Raw genomic sequence first — 20,917 nt, forward strand, 5'->3', positions numbered from 1 at the left:
TCTAAAGTGAGATTCTACAAAGGCATCTGATAAATCCAGTAGCCAAAACCCCAGTCAGGGTTTGCTGTTCATTTTCCAGGTACACCGACTTAACATAGATCTCAAGTCAAGGATAGACACCCTCCAGGGTACTGTGATTTGGGACTCGCTTATAAGAATGATCTAAGATCTGAGTCAAAATGATGTAAGGTAAGAAGGTAAAAAGACACACAAATGTAACATGAATACACAGGTTGATGTTCACAAATGGGAATCTCAGGCAAGTTATTATAGATAGATATGATAAAATGTCAGTCACCATTCAAGGGATTCTCTTTCGTGGTGTTCACTTTAAAAAATCCATATCTCACTGATTTTCTTAAAATTCCTGAATTACTTGTTATTTTGTACTAGAATGCATTGCTTTTTTTCCCAATTGTCTCTTAATCTGATGAAAACGATGCACAGATCCTTTGGTACGTCTCACTGCCTTATCACAAATAATTTGTCAAATACTTTGTGTTGAAGGTAGTGCCCCTTTAAAGCTGTGCAAAGTTGGGAGAAATCACCCAATAACAATTTTAACACCTGGGGGAAGAATTTCTCTTGGCACCTTTATGGTATATTAAAATCCCAAGTTTAATTTAGCACATTCACAAGCACTATTTTATTGAGCACTCTCTGCAAGATTGTATGCATTACATCTAATGTTCAGCTGAGCTATTCAAAACGTACTAGGAACCAGTGTTGAGCCATTTGTTAAGCTGCTACTCATGCACGTAAGTAATGCAAACCTTCAAATGTTAGCTGCTGTTGGATAATGTGCACTGCTCCAGTGCTTTTTGTTATGAGTGGCTCAGATGCTATATTGTAAACAATTTTACAACACCAACGATGTTCACCTGACGAAGGAGGAAGCCTCCGAAAGCTTGTGAATTTAAAATAAAATTGCTGGACTATAACTTGGTGTTGTAAAATTGTTTACAATTATCAACCCCAGTCCATCACCGGCATCTCCACATCAGATGCTATAGACAGAGCTAAGCGATTCCACAACCAATGGATCAGATCAAAGCTCTGCAGTCTTGCCACATCCAATCGTGAATGGTGGTGGATAATTAAACAACTAACGGGATGAGGAGGCTCTGTAAACATCCCCATCCTCAATGATGGTGGAGTCCAGCACATGAGTGCAAAAGACAAGGCTGAAGCGTTTGCAACCATCTTCGGCCAGAAGTGCGGAGTGGATGATCCATCTCGGCCTCCTCCCGATATCCCCACCATTACATGAAGCCAGTCTTCAGCCAATTCGATTCACTCCACGTGATATCAAGAAATGGCTGAGTGCACTGGATACAGCAAAGGCTATGGGCCCCGACAACATCCCGGCTGTAGTGATGAAGAATTGTGCTCCAGAACTAGCTGCGTCTCTAGCCAAGCTGTTCCAGTACAGCTACAACACTGGCATCTACCTGACAATGTGGAAAATTGCCCAGGTATGTCCTGTCCACAAAAAGCAGGACAAATCCAATCCGGCCAATTACCGCCCCATCAGTCTACTCTCAATCATCAGCAAAGTGATGGAAGGTGTCGTCGTCAGTGCTATCAAGCAGCACTTACTCTCCAATAACCTGCTCACCGATGCTCAGTTTGGGTTCCGCCAGGACCACTCGGCTCCAGACCTCATTACAGCCTTGGTCCAAACATGGACAAAAGAGCTGAATTCCAGAGGTGAGGTGAGAGTGGCTGCCCTTGACATCAAGGCAGCATTTGACCGAGTGTGGCACCAAGGAGCCCTAGTAAAATTGAAGTCAATAGGAATCAGGGTGAAAACTCTCCAGTGGCTGGAGTCACACCTAGCACAAAGGAAAATGGTAATGGTTGTTGGAGGCCAATCATCTCAGCCCCAGGACATTGCTGCAGGAGTTCCTCAGGGCAGTGTCCTAGGCCCAACCATCTTCAGCTGCTTCATCAATGACCTTCCCTCCATCATAAGGTCAGAAATGGGGATGTTTGCTGATGATTGCACAGTGTTCAGTTCCATTCGCAACGCCTCAAATAATGAAGCAGTCCGAGCCCGCATGCAGCAAGACCTGGACAACATCCAGGCTTGGGCTGATAAGTGGCAAGTAACATTCGCGCCAGACAAGTGCCAGGCAATGATCATCTCCAAGAAGAGAGAGTCTAACCATCTCCCCTTGACATTCAACAGCATTACCATCGCCAAATCCCCCACCATCAACATCCTGGGCGTCACCATTGACCAGAAACTTAACTGGACCAGCTTTATAAATACTGTGGCTACAAGAGCAGGTCAGAGGCTGGGTATTCTGTGGCGAGTGACTCACCTCCTGACTCCCCAAAGCCTTTCCACCATCTACAAGGCGTAAGTCAGGAGTGTGATGGAATACTCTCCACTTGCCTGGATGAGCGCAGCTCCAACAACACTTAAGAAGCTCGACACCATCCAGGTTCAAGCAGTCCGCTTGATTGGCACCCCGTCCACCAACCTAAACATTCACTCCCTTCACCACCAACGCACTGTGGCTGCAGTGTGTACCATCCACAGGATGCACTGCAGCAACTCGCCAAGGCTTCTTCGACAGCACCTCCCAAACCCGCGACCTCTACCACCGAGAAGGACAAGGGCGGCAGGCACATGGGAACAACACCACCTGCACGTTCCCCTCCAAGTCACACACCATCCCGACTTGGAAATATATCGCCGTTCCTTCATCGTCGCTGGGTCAAAATCCTGGAACTCCCTTCCGAACAGCACTGTGGGAGAACCTTCACCTCACGGATTGCAGCGGTTCAAGAAGGCGGCTCACCACCACCTTCTCAAGGGCAATTGCGGATGGGCAATAAATGCTGGCCTCGCCAGCGATGCCCACATCCCATGAACGAATAAAAAAAAGATGAAAGTGTGAGAAACCTGATATATCCAAAATGTCCTGTAGTAGCTCATGTTCACTATGCCAACCATTCTGCTTTTTGCATATAAAAAAATTTAGTTTTAGTAAAATAATTATTTGCAGGAGTTGTCCTTTTCATACAGCTTACTACCAACTACATGAGAGATATATTGACTCATGCAATGTATCAGAATGTTTTCAAAATTATAAGGACGGAATCATATAACATGCCTCAACAGGAAGTATGTATTTGGCATTGTCATTGACACCGTCAATGGTTACAGCATGGAAGGAGGCCATTCAGCCCATTGAGTCCGTGCTGGCTCTCTGCAAGAGCAAACCAACTAGTCCCACGCCCTCGCCCTTTCCCCGTAGCCCTGCAATTTTTTTTCTTTCAAGTACTAATCCAATTCCTTTTTGAAATTGAATCTTCCTCCACCACACTTTCAGGCAGTGCATTCCAGATCATAACCACTTGCTGCACAAAAAGTTTTCCCTCATGTCACCTTTGGTTGTTTTATCTTAAATCTGTGTCCTCTGGTTCTCAACCGTTCCGCCAATGGGAACAGTTTCTATCTACTCTGTCTAGACCCCACATGATTTTGAACACCTCTATCAAATCTCCTGTCAACCTTCTCTGCTCTAAGGAGAACAACCCCAGCTTCTCCAGTCTCTCCACGTAACTGAAGTCCCTCATCTCTGGAACCATTCTAGTAAACCTTTTCATCACCCTCTCTAGGGCTTTCACATCCTTCCTAAAGTGCGGTGCCCAGAATTGGACACAATATTCCAGTTGAAAAGATTCATCATAACCTCCTTGCTTCTGTACTCTATGCCTCTATTTATAAAGCCCAGGATCCGTATGCTTTTTTAACCGCTTTCTCAACTTGCCCTGCTACTTTTAATGACCTGTGCATATATACCCCCAGGTTCCTGCACCCCGTTTAGAATTGTACCCTTTAGTTTATATTGCCTCTCTTTGTTTTTCCTACAAAAATGTATCACTTCGCACTTCTTTGCGTTAAATTTCATCTGCCCTGTGCAAGCCGCAAGACCATTTTAGCGTGCTGTCTCTGTCCTCTTGAAGTCTATCACTATCCTCCTCACTGTTCACTACACTTCCAAGTTTTGTGTCATCTGCAAATTTTGAAATTATGCCCTGTGCGCCCAAGTCCAAGTCATTAATATATACCAAGAAAAGCAGTGGTCCTAGTACCGACCCCGGGGAACCACTGTATACCTTCCTCCAGTCCGAAAATCAACCGTTCAACACTACTCTCTGATTCCTATTACTTAGCCAATTTTGTAACCATGCTGCCACTGCCCCTTTTATTCCATGGGCTTCAACTGTGCTGACAAGCCTATTATGTGGCACTTTATCAAATGCCTTTTGGAAGTCCATATACACCACATCAACCGCACTGCCCTCATCAACCCTCTCTTAACTCATCAAAAAACTCAATCAGCCTTTAACAAATCTGTGCTGGCTTTCCTTAATTAATCCACACTTGTCCAAGTGACTGTTAATTTTGTCCCGGATTATTGTTTCTAAAAGCTTCCCCACCACCGAGGTTAAACTGACTGGCCTGTAGTTGCTGGGTCTATCCTTACACCCTTTTTTGAACAAGGGTGTAACATTTGCAATTCTCCAGTCCTCTGGCACCACCCCCGTATCCAAGGATGATTGAAAGATTATGGCCAGTAGCTCTGCAATTTCCACCCTTACTTCCCTCAGCAACATAGGATGCTTCTCATTCAGACTTGGTGACTTATCTATTTTAATGTAAGGAATCTTACAACACCAGGTTATAGTCCAACAGTTTTATTTGAAAATCACAAGCTTTCTGTAGTACTATATATGCGGTACCCTTCATGGAATCCCACACTCACCTGACGAAGGAGAAAGCCTCCGAAAGCTTGTGATTTTCAAATAAAACTGTTGGACTATAAACTGGTGTTGTAAGATTCCTTACATTTGTCCACCCCAGTCCATCACCGGCATCTCCACATCATGATTTTTTAAGCACAGTTCCTTTATTTCTTAAATGGCTGCATGCTAACGCATAGTTGCTTACTCACCCTCTTACCTCTGCTGTCTTTAGACTGTCTTTAGTTATAATGCAACCCAAAATATAGCTTCAAATTCCATTATTTAGGTGGTCAGTCATTCAAAGGATTCAAAACTGCATTGGGCCACACAAATACAGCTGCCAAACAAACAGGTAAGCAGCCCCACAGGCTGTTTGCAATTGAATGGAGTGGCTTAACCTTTGATCAGTTGCAAACATTTTGAATGACCTGTTAGATGGGACTCCACCCAAGGATTATGGCAGCAATAAATCTATGCATATCAACCAATCTGAGTGTGAGTATTCCTTGAATACAATGAGTATTCCCTGCAGCCTGCAGAAATAGATAGCAGTAGCCAGTTTTGACCCCATGGAAGTTAAATTGGGCCATGAAGCGTCCGTATTTCAGGCGCTATGTGGCTTCCTAAGGCCCCAAAATGGCAGGCATGAAGCATATGCACACTTACGACCGGAAGTGCGACGGCAGTCATATGGGGTAAGGACAAGCGAGGCGTCCTTTACCATTGCCTGAAACAGGCGTTAGTCCATTTGCATATGTAAATGGACTAACGCCTGCTTCAGGTCCCTGCTCCGACATTGGTTTTCCACGAGGCAGCCAGTGTCAGTGCTGGCTGCCTCGGGGAAAATCAACCCTAAACAAATTTTTAAAAAGTAAGTACTTACCATCACCATCTCGATCCCTGCCGGTCCCTGTCTTCAAGGGGTTAGAAAGATCATTGAAATCTGTTTGCAATTCACCTGACTGGATTTTTTCAGAAATTTTTGCCTTGGAAATCACTATATTTCTGCTTTAAAACCTTTAAGAAGTCCAGGGATGGACTGCACAGTGCACAAGTTGGGAGCTATCCTGGCCAATCTATTCTGGTTGGAGCAAGAGGAGCAGCAGCATCAGCTAGCTGGGAACCTCAGGGAGCTGAAGTTTGGGCTCTGAGGAGACCACAAAGGAGGATGGCTAGTGACACACTCTCCTATTGTGAGGACACGGCTGCCGCGGCCATGGAGGTGAACATATGTTCCATCGAAGACTGCAGATGCCTTGCACCAGAATGCTGCATAAGCTGAAAGCAGAACCCTCCATACTCTCAGACACGGCATAGCAGCTCCTAGCATTTGACTTTCCAATACCTCATACAATTGCAGGAATGCAGAAAGCAGTTTTCTTTTGAAATCTGGGCCCCTAAGTCGGCATCTCTTTCCTCTTCAGCAGAGCTAGGATCTAAGCTTTTTTTATCAGCGATCCACCTCCTGGGCTGTCCTTCCTATTAGTCCCTGTTCCTGTTCTTTTGTAATCTGTGATTTGTCTTGTGCAGACTCCTCTAATTCACTATCCATCTCACAAGAGGTGCTGATTTCTGTGCTGGTGCTTGGGAAGGATGGAACAAGTGCCAGTGCTTCTTCAGGAAGATTGTCCCCTCTGAGTTGTGTTCTGCAGGGTCCAGGTTCCTGCTTTCCATCGTGCCGACATATGCCCAGTGCTGCTACTTTAATATTCATGCTTTACTTTTGTGTTCTTTTTTAAATCATATAATTTCTTTAGGACCTGCCACCAGATTCCCCAGGTAACAGCAACAACATTGACTGTCACTTCCTGTCAGTCCAGTCGCCTACCTTTGCATTTTTTATGCGCTGTTTGCCTATTAGAAATCCGTTCACTTCACTCCATTACAGCTCTGACCAGTGCTTCTAGGGTCTGATATGTAAATCAGGTTTCTTGTATTTGTTGATCCATTTCTCACTAATTTGTGCTCTCCACAGCTGGATGAATGAACGTTTTGACATTTATACTGGTTAAGTGGCTTGTTAGCTGCTTGAGACGTGTTGAAGGATCATTAATACTGGTGCTTTCTGACACCTCTAAACTGCATGTTCCTGCATCTTCTGTGGAAGATGCACCACAGAAACCTGTGGGCATGCAGCTCGTGATTTTCCATCTATTTATTTTAATGGGTCGAAGATTATGAGCTGTCTGCCTGTGATTTCCTGTGATGCTCTCCCTGCTAGTGCAAAAGTCAGAATTGACCCTATAGTCCTAGATGAGGACAGGATTGGACTTCATTGTGATGCCCATCATAGCTGAATAGTGAGCTGTCATTCACTGACTTGATGAATGGCTGCTTTGACGAGGCATTGGAGGGCTGCTATCATCTACTGTGCTGTACTCCAACATGGTTATATTAAAATATTTGACAACAAAAAATTTAGATGGGTATGGGGAAATGGCATGGGAATAGGACTAAGTGGACAGCTGTTTCAGAGGGCTGGCACATTCATGATGCGATAAATGGCCTCTTACTGTGCTGTAAAATTCTATAATTTTATGATTCTGTTGCTCTTTGGAGTGAGGGGTGGTAAAGGAAAAAGCGAGTAGCAGGATTTAATGGCTGTGATAAATTTTCATACATTGCATATATAAAAAAGCATAAGATAAGAAAAGACCATTCAGACAATTAAGCCTGCTTCTTCCATAAACCATATACAATGTATATTACCACACCTTCACTATTCAGCTCTATCTGGCAATCTTCGACAGAAAACATCCTGCCTTCGCTCAGTTTTAGCAGCACATAAACTATCATCCTCTGTGAATTATTTGATTATCTCAGTCTATATCTAACCCTGTAATATTCAATCCCATTCTCAACCAAATATTTAAGCAACACTCTTTAAAGAAGTTAATCAATACTGCTTTTGCTGGGAGTCTGTTGTACATGTTCACTGTGAAAAGAAAAGACATTTTCTTGTCTTGCTTGATGCACATTAATTTTGAACATTTGTTCTTCAGTTCTGTTCTCACAGCCTACATCAAATAGCTTGCATTTATCTATACTACCTATGCCTCTTAGCATTTTAAAACCTTTTCAAGCTTATTCAGTTGAATGAATAGTATAAAATACAATTAGTGCTTCAAAGATTAATCTATTGAGATAAAGGTAATGGATGAACGGACGTCAAGATTTGGGTTACAAACATTGAAGATACATGGAGTGGACATCACTGATTACTGAGATCAAATATGTGGGCTGGACTTCAATCATAATGAATATTAAGTACTCAGTTGTAAAAATTAAGTGATTTTTTTCCACATGCAGGTTTAGACTTTAATCTGCATATATTACAGCGATTGATAGGATTCCTTCTCTGTGGTGTCTCAACCACAGTTATAGATGTTCCCTTGTGTCTTGGTAATTTCTTGTGTTTTCGTAAAACATTGCACATTAGTCTTGTATTTGTCATGTGTGTCTTTCATTAGAAGAAGTCTTTAACCCTGTTATAATGACAAACAGATGTTAGATTCATCCCAAAATTGACAGAAAAATGATTTTTGCCTAGATTGTTTCACTTATGAATTCCAAATCAGCTCAGGCATAAATGGTACCCATTCGTGATTTATGAGCATCAGACTTTGGGTCCGAGCACAGACTCAGCAGGCGGTGAAGTGGCAGGATTAACACCTCCATTACAGTATTGCATGCCTTCAGTGGTACTCGATGAAAGAAGGCATGCCAAGGAGATCAGTAGCTAATAAAGTGAATGGCCTGATTGCAAGTGCTGATTCCCACAGGAACTTTTGGGATCAGCCTCATTTTAATGGAGGGGTGGCAATTTCCCAGCCCATACTGGGCCTGGCGCTAGGAGCTCACCGAGGGAAGGAGAGGGCAGAAATTGTGTGAGCACTGCTTGAAGCTGCTGGAAAACTCTAAACGGAAGTAAAATAAATGGCCACATATGGGGGGGAAATTTATTTAGCCTTCAGAATCATAGAATGGTTACAGCACAGAAGGAGGCCATTCGGCCCGTCGAGCCCGTGCCGGCTCTCTGCAAGAGCAATCCAGTTAGTCCCACTCCCCCGCCCTTTCCTCGTAGCCCTGCAGATTTTTTCCCTTCAACTATAGGCCAGTCAGTTTAACCTCGGTGGTGGGGAAACTTTTAGAAACGATAATCTGGGACAGAATTAACAGACACTTGGACGAGTGTGGATTGATTAGGGAAAGCCAGCACGGATTTGTTAAAGGCAAATCATGTTTAACGAACCTGATAGAGTTTTTTGATGAGGTAACAGAGAGGGTAGATGAGGGCAATGCAATTGATGTGGTGTATATGGACTTTCAAAAGGTGTTTGATAAAGTGCCATATCATAGGCTTATCATCAAGATTGCGGCCCATGGAATAAAGCGGGTAGTCGCAACATGGATACAGAATTGGCTAAGTGACAGGAAACAGAGAGTAGTGGTGAACGGTTGTTTTTTGGACTGGAGGGAGGTGTATAGTGGTGTTCCCCAGGGGTCGGTGCTGGGACTACTGCTTTTCTTGATATATAGTAATGACTTGGACTTAGGTGTACAGGGCACAATTTCAAAATTTGCATATGACACAAAACTTGGAAGGGTAGTAAACAGTGAGGAGGATAGTGATAGACTTCAAGAGGACATAGACAGGCTGGTGGCATAGGTGGACACGTGCCAGATGAAATTTAACGCAGAAAATTGCGAAGTGATACATTTCGGTAGAAGGAACGAAGAGCGGCAATATAAACTAGAGGGCACAACTCTAAAAGGGAGACAGTAACAGAGAGATCTGGGGGTATATGTGCACAAATCGTTGAAGGTGGCAGGGCAGGTTGAGAAAGTGGTAAAAAAGCATACGGGATCCTGGGCTTTGTAAATAGAGGCATAGAGTACAAAAGTATGAAAGTCACGATGAACCTTTATAAAACACTGGTTCAGCCACAACTGGAGTATTGTGTCCAGTTCTGGGCACCGCACTTCAGGAAAGATGTGCAGGCCTTAGAGAGGGTGCAGAAGAGATTTACTAGAATGATTCCAGGGATGAGGGACTTTAGTTACGTGGATGGACTGGAGAAGCTGGAGTTGTTCGCCTTGGAACAGAGATGGTTGCGAGGAGATTTGATCGAGGTATTCAAAATCATGAAGGGTCTGGACAGAGTAGATAGAGAGAAACTGTTCCCATTGGCAGAAGGGTCAAGAACCAGAGGACATAGATTTAAGGTGATTGGCAAAAGAACCAAAAGTAACATAAGGAAATCTTTTTTACACAGCGAGTGATTAGGATCTAGAATGCACTGCCTGAGGGGGTGGTGGAGGCAGATTCAATCATGGCCTTCAAAAGGGAACTGGATAAGTACTTCAAAGGAAAAAAATTGCAGGGCTACGGGGATAGGGTGGGGGAGTGGGACTAGCTGGATTGCTCTTGCATTGAGCTGGCGCAGATTCGATGGGACGAATGGCTCCGTCCGTGCTGTAACCTTTCTATGATTCTAAGTACTTATCTAATTGCCTTTTGAAATCCATGATTGAATCTGCCTCAACCACCCTTTCAGATCATAACCACTCGCTGGGCAAAAAAATTTCCTCATGTCGCCTTTCGTTCTTTTGCCAATCACCTTTAATCTGTGTCCTCTGGTTCTTGACCCTTCCGCCAATGGGAACATTTTTTCTCTATCTACTCTGTCTAGACCCCTCATGATTTTGTACACCTCTATCAAATCCCCTCTCAACCTTCTCTGCTCTAAGGAGAACAACCCCAGCTTTCCAGTCTATCCACATAACTGAAGTCCCTCATCCTTGGAACCATTCTAGTAAATCTTTTCTGCACCCTCTCTGAGGCCTTCGCATCTTCCTAAAGTGTGGTGCCCAGAATTGGACACAGTACTCCAGTTGTGGCCGAACCAGTGTTTTATAAAGGTTCATCATAACCTCCTTGCTTTTGTACTCTATACCTCTATTTGAAGTCAGTGGGAATCAGGGGGAAAACTCTCCAGTGGCTGGAGTCATACCTAGCACAAAGGAAGATAGTAGTGGTTGTTGGAGGCCAATCATCTCAGCCCCAGGGCATTGCTGCAGGAGTTCCTCAGGGCAGTGTCCTAGGCCCAACCATCTTCAGCTGCTTCATCAATGACCTTCCCTCCATCATAAGGTCAGAAATGGGGATGTTCGCTGATGATTGCACAGTGTTCAGTTCCATTCGCAACCCCTCAAATAACGAAGCAGTCCGAGCCCGCATGCAGCAAGACCTGGACAACATCCAAGCTTGGGCTGATAAGTGGCAAGTAACATTCGAGCCAGATGAATGCCAGGCAATGACCATCTCCAACAAGAGAGAGTCTAACCACCTCCCCTTGACATTTAACGGCATTACCATCGCCAAATCCCCCACCATCAACATCCTGGGGGTCACCATTGACCAGAAACTTAACTGGACCAGCCATATAAATACTGTGGCTACAAGAGCAGGTCAGAGGCTGGGTATTCCGCGGCGAGTGACTCACCTCCTGACTCCCCAAAGCCTTTCCACCATCTACAAGGCACAAGTCAGGAGTGTGATGGAATACTCTCCACTTGCTTGGATGAGTGCAGCTCCAACAACACTCAGGACAATGCAGCCCGCCTGATTTGCACCCCATCCACCACCCTAAACATTCATTCCCTTCACCACCGGCGTACCATGGCTGCAGTGTGTACCATCCACAGGATGCACTGCAGCAACTCGCCAAGGCTTCTTCGACAGCTCCTCCCAAACCCGCGACCTCTACCACCTAGAAGGACAATAGCAGCAGGCACATGAGAACAACACCACCTGCACGTTCCCCTCCAAGTCACACACCATCCCGACTTGGAAATATATTGCCGTTCCCTCATCGTCGCTGGGTCAAAATTCTGGAACTCCCTTCCTAACAGCACTGTGGGAGAACCGTCACCACACAGACTGCAGCGGTTCAAGAAGGCGGCTCACTACCACCTTCTCAAGGGCAATTAGGGATGGGTAATAAATGCCGGCCTCGCCAGCAACGTCCACATCCCATGAACGAATATTAAAAAATTTATAAAGCCTAGGACCCTGTATGCTTTTTATCTGCTTTCTCAACCTGACGCCACCCTCAATGACCTTGCACATATACACCCAGGTGTCTCTGTTCCTGCACCCCCTTTAGAATTGTATCCTTTAGTTTGTATTGTCTCTCCTTGTTCTTCCTACCAAAATGTATCACTTTGCACTTCTATGCATTAAATTTCATCTGCCACGTGTCCGCCCATTAAAAAGGCAGCAGGTATTTTTAATGGTTATTTCAGCCTTTTCATAGGTTGTTTGAGGCTAAATATTAGCTGGAAAAACCCAGTGACTGCTACAATGAATACAGAGGAGGAAATTAAGTTTGTGATTGAGTAGCACAATACTTAAATGCCAAGCTTGATGGGTGGGCAAGATGGAGGTGGTGTTGCATTAAGGGGTTGCAAGGATGTTAGCTTAGTTTGCCACTCCACTGTACCTTCCCCACAGGACAGCAGTGTGGTATGCCTGGAAGGTGACAAGGCAGAGAAGTTGATGTCACTGATGACCATGACTGCTATTAACAGTACCAGCCTTATCATTCAGGTTGGCTACGGCTGCGCCTGCAGCAGATTGCATAGATATGCATCTGGCTCTCTGCTGAACCAGAGCCCATGGAGCAAGTTCCTTATGGCGATAGCTTGTTAGGCGTTTCAGGACCTGTAGATGTAATTGGTGCATCACGGGAAATGTGGCCAATCAGACTCTGCTAAGTATTAATCTCCCTAGCATACCTTCTTTCATCGAGTACATTGTAAAGCATTAAATACTGTAATAGAAGTGTTTTTAAACCACCCCCAGCATTAAGGGTAGTCAAGGCTTCACAAATTTCATGGATGCCCTGGACTTTGTGGAATCCTGCCATTTAGAAAAAGTGCATTGCCCTCTCATGCCATTATCAGTTGTCCAAGGGGAAAGTGATGTTTGTTTGCCCTGCAAAGCAACACATCAGTCACGTGAGGCATAGAAGTTCAGGGCTGAACTGATCTTGACAGCCACTGGCAGTGCTATGTCTGTGGTGAAGTATGGCAGCAGGTCATATTACACCATAGAATACAATTCTGTCACAGGATCCCTGGTGAATTTCAGCCTACACAGACAGAGTTCTCAGACAAATCAAGCTAAGCGAGCATCTGCCTTATGTGTGGTTTGAAGATTAATGGTGAACGTGCGCTGTCCACCTCTATTACATTCTTATATGCCTGGCATCTCCCAGTACTCCTCCTCCTCTTCCTCCAAAAAACATAAATATAGCAGGATCCCCAAAGGCAAATCTAATGTAAAAATGTCTACAACCAAAGCAAAATATGACAGTGTTAGAACCCTTGGCACAAAGCTTTCTCACCAATTAAGTAGGCAAAAAGTAGCAAAAAAAATCTCCAAAAAAGACTTACAAAGCATCCTACAAAAACAATACTTTGGGGTCGATTTTAGGATGGCCAAGTGGCTGCGTTCGTGGCGGGGGACTCTGAAAATTCGGGATTCTCGGGGCGGGTCTGGAGCCTGGCTCCGACATGCCCACTTCCGGGTTCCCCAATGATGCGCTTAGATGCGCGCGCAGCCCCCGCATGCGGAACTCCCTTCGGCAATTAAAGCCGGCGGGATCCCACTTAAGGCAATTATTTTGATACTTCAGGTTGTTAGCAGACCTGATTTGGAGGATATTTTAGGAGGGGTGGGATTTTCATCCAAACTGAGATTATTTCCCGTACTGGGGGAAACATTCCCAGTTGAAATAGACATGTTGCAGCCACCAGCCTGTTGGAGCTGCAAAGGTCCATTTGACAGGTGGTGGTGGGGGGGGGGGAGACCCTCACTCATTGCAGGAGGCCACTCTCACTTTGGACAAAGTTTGGCCTGCACCACCCTCCTCCTAACACAAAAAATCACCAACTTGCAACCTCAACCCCGGTGTGTAGATACATTTACCTACCTTGCGGACCCCCTCAAACTTCCATCTTCCGGATGGGGGCCGCCATAGCTGCAGTCATGACCTCCTCGGAGGACGAACAGCATCACCAGCCTTGCCGGCCACGCCGTCCATCTCTGACATGTGGAGCTCCACAACACAATGCTGTGACACATCCACCTGCACAGCAGGAGGGAGGGCAACCACAGAGAGAGATGCGTCGCAGAAGACACTACCCTCGCCACAGGGTCTACAGATCGATGCTTAGCTTCCTGGACCTCTCTGAGGAGCAGTGCACACGGAGGCTCAGAGTCACTGGACATGTAGTTGTGGACATCTGCAGCCTCCTTGATGCCGAGCTGCTCCCGGCTGGCCCGAGCACCATCTTCTTACCTGTCGCTATCAAAGTCACCACTGCTCTCAACAACTTCTCCTCCGCATCCTTCCAGGGTGCCACTGGGGACATTGCCGGCGTCTCTCAGTCGTCTGCACAAAAGAGCCCTGCAAATACACCTGCACCCACTCTGCAGTGACACAATGGGTGGCATCAGGTGTGGGTCTTCATGTTGATCCTCAGGAAAAGGAATTATTGCACAAACCAGACAAGATTTGCAAAGACGTGGCAGATTTTAATGTGCTTTGCAAAACAAACGAAAGTAAATCAAAAACATGACATTTTGTCTTACACCCTTGTGCATCCCCTTTGTGCTCACAAAACCTTCGCCATACATTTACGGGAACCCCTACGTGGTGCTACCCCTGCGGCTTCAGCAGAGGTAGTGGCAGTTGCTCTTGTCCATGCCCTGACCGATGAGATGCTTTGCGCGGACACCCCCTGGGTTTTGGTGCCCGTGGGGTCCCCTCCAAAGACTGCTCCACCTGCACCTGTGCAGGGGCAGACTCGGCCACCTGGAGAGGAGGCAGCATTGCGAGTACTGGTTAAGAGGGGGGCAACGGGTGAGACGTGGGAGCGCTTTGAGTGGCGTCCCCACTTCCATGTCCCCTTTCGCCATCATCCCTCTCCTGGCCCAGGCCCACATCACTCCTTCCACCCTGCGGGACGACAGTTTGGAGGACTTGTGTGAAGCCTTGGAAGGCCAGTTGTGATGTATCTATCAGCCTGTTTAAGGTGGCAGAATTTTGCTCACCCTGAATCCGAATGGCCATTGTCAGGGCCTGAATGGACTCATTGTTGAGCCGTTCTTGAAGCTCGATGGAGGCTAGCCTTTCCTTCATTGCAGACGTTCCCGCACCTACCCACGACACTATCTCAGAGATGCTTTCACGTCCCTGTGACAGTATTCCACTCATGCAGGAGTTAGACTTCTCCATCCTCTGCGTGATTGTGGAGAGTGCGTGTGGCAACTGTTCCAGTCCGTCGGCAATGTGCTGCTGCCACTCGATGACTCTCCTTTTCATGGCTGGCCCCCAGGGTTCAGCATCTGGGTCCAGCTGAGCAGAGCCTGGAGAAGAGTGCCCCCACTGACGCGGACTCTCCACGGCTGCCTCTGCCACCAGGGTCTGCTCATGCTCACATGTGCTTGGTGATTCACCATGTGCAAGCCCAACTAAGTGAGGACGGGGACCCACCGAGGTGTGTGTATCTGCGCTGGTGGATGGCTGGCTCAGATGTGATGATGCATCCTCAGAGGCCGGCAGGTCCTCTGAGGAATCGCCCTCCACAGTCACGGCGGTCGCAGATGGCCCTGCAAGAGAACAGAAAGCAATATTAGGCATGTGGACAGATGTTGAGGTGCTTCAGAAGCCAAGTGATGCTAAGATCATTCGCTATCATGAGTGCTGAGTGTTAGATTTCTGTCACCAGCCGCTTGTGCGCTCCCAGTCTCGGCATCTGCCACGGACAGGCACTCCAGAGTCCAGCTTACTTCCAATGCCAGCTGCTCCGCTTCCATTAAGACCACCTGGTGTGGCGGGCCCCCTCCGGTCCTTGCCCTCTCCCGGGCATTCTGGCATCTCTTGTCCTAACAAGGCAAAACATAGAGAGGCGTGATTGAGTGATGGTTGCATAGTGACCCGCTGCATGCATTGGTGGGGGTGGGGGTGAGCGTGAGGGAGATGCATGGGAGGGTGCGTATGAGACATGGTCATGAAATTGTATGAGGATTGGGTTGCGTGGTAGTGTTCGAATGGGAACTGGGGTGCTGAGTAAATGCAGGCAAGGTGAGGATGATGGTTGAATGGATGTGAGGAGTGATGCGAGAGCGTTGTGGTGGCAGTGCAGAAGGAGTTGTGTGGTGGTGGAGGTGACGTGGAAGACGGTGTGTGGGCGAATGCGTAAGTTTACTCACTTTGGCTGACCTGGTTAGGTCATTAAAGCGCTTCCCGCAATGGACCCAGGTTCGTGGCACATTGCCGCTGCTGGTGACCTCCTCGGCCACCTCGAGCCAGGCTTTCTTGGTGGCAGAAGGAGGCCACCTCCTCCCATCAAATGGGGAAATAAATTTCCCTCCTCCTCCTCACCCCATCGAGCAGCACCTGGAGTGAGGAGTCAGAAAACCTTGGAGCAGCCTTGCCTCTGGCCTGCTCCATGCTCCAAAAATGGTTGTTTGCTGCAGGAGGAGCATTGGAGGACTGCCCCTTTAAATAGGGCTCCTCCTGCTGACAGCCACGCGCCCAGTCGACCCCCCCCCCCCCCCCCCCGCTGCCAACCCGCCTCCTTCCTAATATCGGGCCCCTTGTCTTCCTATCTGCCCCATTAAATCATTACTTTTGCATCCAATACTTTACTGGCAATCCTGGGTGACCTTTTTACACGGTCAAAATCATGATTCAGTTCACATACTGATTAAACACTGAGAAATTGTTGGGATGTTTAAATTACATAATCTGCCTCTTTCCTTCATCGGCATATTGAAATTAAGTAGGAGGGAGCTCCCTGCATTAGTCTAAAAGCCTGCTAGAAATGTGTGTGACACACAATAAGAGTGAAAATTTAGCCTGAGAGTCAGCTTGGCTCAGTGGTAGCATTCTTGCCTGTGAATTAGAAGGTTGTGGGTTTAAGTTCCACTCCAGAACTTGAGCACAAAATTTAGGTTGACACTTCGTGCAGTACTGTCAGAGGTGAGATGTTAAACTGAGATTTTGCCTGTGCTGGTGGATTTAAAACATACTATGGTGCTTTTTTGCTGAAGAGCAGGGAATTATCCTAGTTCCTGGGCAACATTCACTCCCAACCAACACTCATAAAAAAGATTAACCGGTCAATCATCTCATTGTTGTATGTGGGACCTTGCTGTGTACAAATTGGCTGCCGTGTTTGGCTATAAAAACAACATTGACTACAAAAGTAATTAATTGGTTGTGAAGAACATTGGGATGACCTGAGGATGTGAAAGACACTATATAAATGCTGATCTTTCTTTATAAGTGATCTCTACAAATGCTTTCAGTCAGTTATGATATGGATTATGCCCATTATGGGGTGTAATCAATCAATAAAGCAATAAAAAGTCTTCAGCACCTCTGGTGAGAGAAACAGGGTCAACGTTTCAAGTCGATGACCTTTCGTCAGACTTGGGAGACGTTAGAGATTTAACAGTTTATATGCAAGTACAGAGCCAGGGAAAGAAGTGGTGGGGGGGGCCCTCCTCCGCCCCACCCCCTCCCTTTCCTTGGCTCTGTACTTGCTTATAGACTGTTAAATCTCTAACTTCTTTCAGTTTTATCAAAAGGTTATAGACCTAAAACCTAAACTCTGTTTCTCTCTCCATAGATGCTGTCTGACCTGCTGAATATTTCCAGCACTTTCTGTTTTTATATCAAAGTCTTAAATTTAGGTGACAAGAGCACTTAACTGAAGCATAGATAAATGGAAGGAAAATTGGTGACTGTGTACTAGCAATTTCTTGAGATGCTCTCTATGTAAATGCTGCTCTCTGTTGACAGCTTCAGTTCAAGAAATCATCCCTTTTAAAAGCTATTTCATCAATATTCTTCAAAAAGGTGCATGTCGTTATATATTTATTTTCAAGTGAAGGTTGAATTTTAAAGAGTTTTTTCTTATTTTTAAAAAAAATCTGACTGATTTACGCTCTCAGTTTGGCTTGTCACTTATCCCAATAGTGATACTCTACCAAAGGGAAGTTTGACGATTTGCCTGTCTTGCTCCACAGAAACGATCATGATATTGGTATATCCAAAGAGTAGCTTGTGAATTTGATCTCATGGAATAAATTTTAACCCCGCAAACAGTTGGGTTGGAGGCGGGGGATGAAGGTAAAAATTGCAAAAAAGTAAAACCCGACCCCAATTCGTCACCAACCCACCCACTTCCGGTTTCAACAAAGGTGGGTCGAAGGGCGGGCGATCAACCTGCTCTCAGAAGGCGGGTCGGTCAGTGAAAGCTTTTAAGGAGGCTGCGGGCTTCCATTTTGAGAGGTTTTCTATTTTTAACTCCTGGGGACCGGAATTCCCAGGCCTTCCACTTCACGCCACATAAGAGGAGGCTGGAAACCCGGATCAGCAGGTAAGTACCTTTATTACACTGCTTGTGGGCCAGGAGGAGCAAGCCTACCTGCCATGATCCCACACACGCGATCGGCTGACACCTCCCCATGTCCGACCCTCCCCCACGATCTCTGACCCCCCATGACTGAGCCCCTGATGACCCCCCAATAACCCCCGACCCCGATGACTGACCTGCCCAATGACCCCCGACCCCCCCCCCCCCCATCTAGGACTTACCTACTGGCATTTGCTCCCTGGCTGTTCTCCTGTCCGACTAACAGCCAGCCTGCCAGTCTGGCTGGCCTGTCGGGGGGGAAACCTACAGGAAAAAAATGAAAGACGTCCTCACGTTAAAATCATAAGGACGTACAGGAAACCCGTACTTCCGGGTTTCCCGTCAGGAAATTTCCCCCCGCCCTCTTCCTGGCTCCCCATTAAAATTTACTCCCACATCACTGCAATCAACCTCTCCGTGTTGTGAGTATTTGTATGGTGGAGGATGAATTATGAGACCTACTCTTACAAAAATAACAGTTTAATCTGGTTTAGAACTTCATTCATTAAGATTTAGGGGCAAAAATCTGGATGTTGGAGATTTAGGTTTGTAACAAACCTATTTGGTATTAAATATGAAAAATAATTACAACCATGTGGGAACACTGAAGTTTCATCTAGCAATTCCCTGTTGAACATCATTTGTCAAGTTTAGCAAATTGTTTTGTGCCAATTACAGCAGAGCAGCGATCATTGCTGTTTATGAACTTAATAAGGCAGAAGTGAGATTCTTAACCATTTCTTAATAAATAAACATTATTCATAAAATAACGTGCACATCCATACATATATGTTTACCCGGATTGTGCACTCCTGACTGACCAGTCTACTAATATAAATTGGGCGCTGGGATTCAAAAGTGACTGAGGGTTCTGTTCTGCCAGAACTCCGCCCACCTACCATCACAACATAATTTTTGTGGGATAGGGACCAGCAGCATTGGAAGCGCATCCCTTCAATATGCAAGCATTTCATTGAAATATTAATTTAAGAGCAGGGATGCCCTACACACCAATTTCTGCTGTTCTGGCATTCAGAACATCAGACGTAAATCACTCCGATGTCAAATGGGCATCCAGGGTTGCTAGGTTGCTAGGCAGTGGTAAGTATATGGAAAGCCATAGAAAGGACACAGCGCTGTTAAGGTTTGTTAAGAGAAGCCAGATTAATCAGGCAGCATTATAGGAGAGCCAGACCATCCCAGCATACCCATCCAGCAGGATATATAGACCCAGGTACACTTTCCGAGACTTTTACCGGGAACTCTGAGGAGTTGAGCTCCAGTCATGAAGCGAGGAGCTCAGTTCACTGCTGAAGCCAGATCTGCAACCAGGGTCCACAGCATCCACAGCTCTGACGGTGGCAGAGAAAGTGACCACAACTCTCAACTTTTATGCCACATGCTTATTCCAGAGTCACAGGGGACTTTTGCCAGTTCAGCCAATTTGCTGTGCATTCATCTATAAGGCAAGTCACCAATGCCCTCTTGCTAGGGTAGCTCAATTTATACACTGAGAAAGCCATCCAATTTTTCAGTATTGCAGGATTCCTCATAGGGGCTATTGATTGCACCCATGTGGTTTTGCCTGTTTCAAATGTAACCTCCCATATTTAGATGAACCACGAACACTTCCATTCCCTAAATGTGCAGCTCATTTGTGATGTAAGGCATAGCTTCTTGCACATGAATCCATGACATACTGGCAGCTGTCATGATGCTTTTATACTTCATCAGTTCAGTGACTCAGCTCTATTTCAGCAGCAGGGGCTCGGACCAGAATGGGTGCTGGGTGACAAGGGATATACACTACTCCCATCGTTCATGATGCCTCTTCGTTGGACCACCAGTGCTGCAGAGGAGTGCTACAATGAAAGTCCGTGACCATGATAGTGTGAAAGTCAGTGACCATGTCAGCAAATTCAGGATATTGGAGCACCAAAGAAATCTGCCCAATCTCATGGGCATCAGTTACACTGTGACAGATAAAAGATTGGGAACAATGAAGACATACATCTTAGAGATTAATAACTTCATAATACATTTTGTGTAGATCAATGATTGGCTGCAATGCAGTCTAGCAGGCAAACAGCAAAGGTTCCATTGATTGGGGAAGGCAAGCAAGCAGAAGAGATGCACACAAAAGCTTGTGCCTTCCTGCCCTGTTCTAATGAAGTGACCTTCCACTAACTATACAAACATCAGGCGGTTTTCCACTCAGCCAGCGCAGTGTAGGAAGCATGGACCATTTTTTGGCCTGACCACAGGATTGGTTCTCATATCTTTCCCAGTGCTCATAGGCTGAAGAGAGGAGGGACTCACAGAGGGACACCAGGGAGTGAGTTGAAAGTAACTGTTAGCATCTCAAATTCACCATGGCTCTGCTCTGAGGCCATCTGGCTGCGAGAGAGGCTAGGACCAGAGATGCTGACTCTAGAATCAAAAGGGGAGATGCCAAGAACAGGAGTCACAGGGAGAAGTAGTACAAGTATAACACAATTCTGTATGGCCAGTATAACCAGACTGGTACAACAGAAACATTTTTAATCTACATGACTCACTGCCTGGTTAGTTACAAAATGGGCACAATACATTTGTCGCACTAGAATAGTTAACCACTAGAATCTGGCATTGCAGAAAAACAAGAGTTATTACAATT

Source organism: Heptranchias perlo, chromosome 2 (genome assembly GCF_035084215.1).
Source record: "Heptranchias perlo isolate sHepPer1 chromosome 2, sHepPer1.hap1, whole genome shotgun sequence".
Lineage (NCBI taxonomy): Eukaryota > Metazoa > Chordata > Chondrichthyes > Hexanchiformes > Hexanchidae > Heptranchias > Heptranchias perlo.